A 4,396-nucleotide genomic window follows, 5' to 3' on the forward strand; every position below is an offset into this window, starting at 1 on the left:
TCCATAACAAGTAATTTACACATTTAATCACATCATTTAAATCACCATTTCCTTTTCATAAGTTCATGATACATTCCATTTGAACACTTACCATTTCATTTCATTTTCATACCCATTGAACCATCTATAATTTCATCGGATACTCGAGAAATCTCACATGAAGTGTTCATTTACATAACCGTAACCTTTCCTTTACATCATTGTTCACACGAGTTGTGAAATGGGCCTGTTCACACTAGTTGTGGGTTAAAATGTAAGCTAGATAATGCCACTCACACGAGCTGTGGAGTATCTGCAACAAATGCAAGACCTCGGCCATTGGTAGGACATTCAAGACCAGCACTCGAAACATGAAATCCTTAATGACAAGTCATTTGTATCTTACGAATTCCTAAGGTTCAACCAGGACTCGTTAACCGTCATAGCATTGATTTGCTTATACATCAATCAATTCACATTATAAATAACATAATAACATACTATTTGAAATAGCATTACACGATAACCAATTATACGAACTTATCTTGGCAACTAGGGTGTGAAAGTTATATCGAGATAATCTAAAGCTTTTACTTTGCCTCAATCTAGGTCCGTACGTAGATTATCTTGATCTAAATAGACAATTTCAATCCATTTAATACTTAAAGTATTCAATTTAATCGACATTTCATATTTATGTAAAATTATCATTTTGCCCCTAACATTTTAACTTTTCACAATTTAGTCCTTAAGCTCATAAATTGAAATCTAAGCATTTTAATCCCTCTTATAGGCCAACAAGATTCTTTAGGGACTTAAACCAATCTAAGTAAATCATCATTTCACAAACTTAACATGAATTTTTACTATTTTTACAAACCAGTCCCTAAATGCAATTTTCACCAAAAATCACTTTACAAAACTTATTTATTATTCAACAAAGATTCATAATCTTCCATTTAACATCACAACCTACTCAAAAACATCCATGAAATAACCCTCAACCTTTAACAATTTTAAAAATTAATCCCTGGGTTGTTAGATTAAGCTACAACGAACTCAAAAACATAAAAATCATTAAAAACGAGGTTCAAAATCATACCATGCACTAGGATAAGAGCTTGTCAAAACTTTTGTTCATCAATGATGTTTTCTTTCTCTTAGAATTGGTTAAGGAAAAATATAGTAAGGTGATACATATTTCTTTTCTTTTGTTTTTAAGTTTATTTACCCATTTACCATATTAACCTTTAAAAATTAACATAATTTCAATTAAACCATGCCATAAACATCCACTATCAACAAAAATGGTATAATTACCATCCAAGTCCATTAATTTTAGGTTTCATAACCATTTGACCATTTTAACTAATAGAAGTCTACTTTTACATTTTTTACGATTTAGTCCTTTTACTTAATTAATCATGCAAACATCAAAATTTCTTAATAAAATTTTAATACAACCTTACTATAATCCTATAGACATTAAAATAAACTATAATCCCATAGACATTAAAATAATAAAATAATAATAATTTCCCTATCAGAATTATTGTCTAGAAACCACTGTTTTGGTTTCACTGAAAATAGGTTGTTACAAGAACATGATGGTTCTTTTTAGACTAGGTTGATAGTAAAGTCGGTATTTCTATCGAAGATTCAATAATTAAAAAATTTTGATTCAGAGTTGTTAACAAAGTTTGACTTAGTTAAAAGTGGTTAGTAGTCTAATTTTAGTATCGAAAATGATGATTGTTTGTATTTCCATAGTCGATTGTGTGTACCAAATGATTCAGAATTAAAACAAGAATTATTGAATAAATCTCACAATAGTGTCTACTCGATTCACCCTTGGAGTACGAAGATGTATAATGACTTGAAACAACAATATTGTTGGCCTGGTATGAAACGTGAAATATAGAATTTGTATCCAGATGCTTAGTTTGCCAACGGTGAAAGCTGAACATCAAGTTTTGTTGGGTTTGTTGCAACTAGTAATTATTCCTGAATGAAAATGGGAATGAGTCACTATGAATTTTGTTTCAAGGCTACTTTTCACTCTGAAAAGAAAATATTCAATTTGGGTTATCGTGGATAGATTGAAAAAATTGGCTCACTTTATACCTATCAGAACTAACTACTCGCTCGAGAAATTGGTCGAGTTGTATATTTCTAAAATTATGAGATTGCATGACATGCCATTGTCAATTATATTATATCATGATCCAAGATTTTTCTATAAACTTTGGGGCAAGTTGGATGAAGTTTTAGGCTCAAAATTGAATTTTAGTACCTCTTTTCATCCGCAAATAAATGATTGATTTGAGTGAATTATCCAGATTTTAGAAGATATGTTACGATGTTTTACCATTCAAAGGAAGCTAGGAAAAATATTTGTTGTTAGTTGAATTTGCGTATAATAATAGTTATCAATCAAGCATAAAAATGGCTCCATATTAGGCTTTATACGGAAGTAAATGTAAAAGTCTGTTATATTGGTCTGAATTGAATGATAAGAAGTTAACTGGAGTTGATTTAGTTCGAGAAACTGAAGAAAAAGTCTAAAATATCCGGGATAACTTGAAAACTGCGTTTGATCGTCAGAAATCTTACGCGGATTTAAAATGTAAAGATATAGAATTTTCTATTAGAGAGAAAGTGTTTCTGAAAGTCTCGCCCTGGAAGAAAGTGTTACATTTTGGAGAAAAAGAAAAACTCAGTTCCAAGACATATAAAGTTCTGGAACGAATAAGACCTGTAACGTACCGTTTACTTTCACCTCCAGAACTTGACAGAATTCATAATGTCTTTTCATGTTTAGATGCTTTGACGTTACCGTTCTGATCAGTCACATGTTTTATTTACGGATGAAATTGAGTTACAACCCGGTTTAACTTATGATGAAGAACCTGTGAAGATTTTAGCCCGAGAAATAAAAGAATTGAGAAATAAGTCTATATCATTAGTTAAAGTTTTATGGCACCATCATGGGGATGAGGAAGCTACCTAGGCGACAGAAGAAAGTATGAGAACTCAATATCCAGACCTTTTCGTTGCTAAGATTTTTTAGGACGAAAATTTCTTTAGGGGGAAGAGTTGCAATATCTCATTTTTCAATGGTGTTGGAAACATTGGTTTCGGGACCATAATTCCAATATGTGAAGCCATATTTTATCATTTAATTGATGTTTATTAAGTTACATTAGGGTCGTATTAAATTTTGGTAAGAAAATTTTAATGTTTAGTTAGTTGATTGAATAAAATGACTAAATTATGGAAGACACAAAACTTAGTAATTATTGAATTGCATTGACTTGATAGTTTAATTATTTAATGGTAGAAGGCTTATGAAATAATTAAGCCATGAGGTTAATACATGGACGGCTATGGGCTTATTAATTGTTAAAATTGTAAGTTTAAAACAAAGGATAAAATTGTAATTATAAAATAAAAACTAAAATGAATAAAATACAAATGATGAATCATCATCTTTCTCTAGTTGCAACTGAAATTGGGGGGTTAAAACACCATTGTTCTCAAGCTTGAGGTTCGGCCATAGCTATTGGGTTGCATGTAAGCTCATTTTAAATCTATTTATAGTAATTTTTATGTTTTCAAAATCATTGCAACTAGGTCTATCTAACCCATAGCTTTGTTTTTTAAACTGTCAAGAATTTTAAAATGTACCATTAAAGAATTCTTAGAGAATTTGAGGTATTAGTTGTTAATTAGAAGTAGTTTATTAAGCAATCTTGTTAGTTTTTGATTTAAGGACTTTTTTGTTGAACTGTTAAAATTTACATAGTAATCTTATGAATTTTGAATAATTATGGATTGTAATAATATGGAAATAAATTTGGCTAGCTTGGTATCTAGCAAATTTTGCTAAATTTCGGAGATTTTAAATTAGGGACTAAATTGTGAAAAATATAAAAGTTTAAGAAAACGTGTAATTAATGAAAATTTAAGGGTCTTATGCATTAAATTGAGTGTGAAATGTACGTGAATTTAATAGAATGTATTTAATTACTAAATAGATTAGTTTTAGATTAAATTGGGAGATTATAGTGTTTTGTTTTAGATTTGTAATTTATTTGTGTTTTAGATTACTAATTTCTAGTTAATTGATTTATATATAAATGTGAAGTTATTTGGTTATTACCATGTGATTTTCAATTATTTATGTTTTCACATCGATGCCCCTGCTTGCACATCGGTACCCCTATTTGCACATATGTGCCCCTGATTGAACATATGCACCCTTGTTTGCACATCGGTGCCCAGCACATCTGTGTCCCTTTTTGCACTTTGGTGCCCTTAACTGCACATCTGTGCCCTTATTTTGCATCAATGATGCCCCTGAAAATGGAGTAATTACTGATTCTATGAATCGAGTACTAGTGATTTAGACTAAATG

This window comes from Gossypium arboreum, chromosome 10 (assembly GCF_025698485.1).
Source record: "Gossypium arboreum isolate Shixiya-1 chromosome 10, ASM2569848v2, whole genome shotgun sequence".
NCBI classification, from domain to species: domain Eukaryota; kingdom Viridiplantae; phylum Streptophyta; class Magnoliopsida; order Malvales; family Malvaceae; genus Gossypium; species Gossypium arboreum.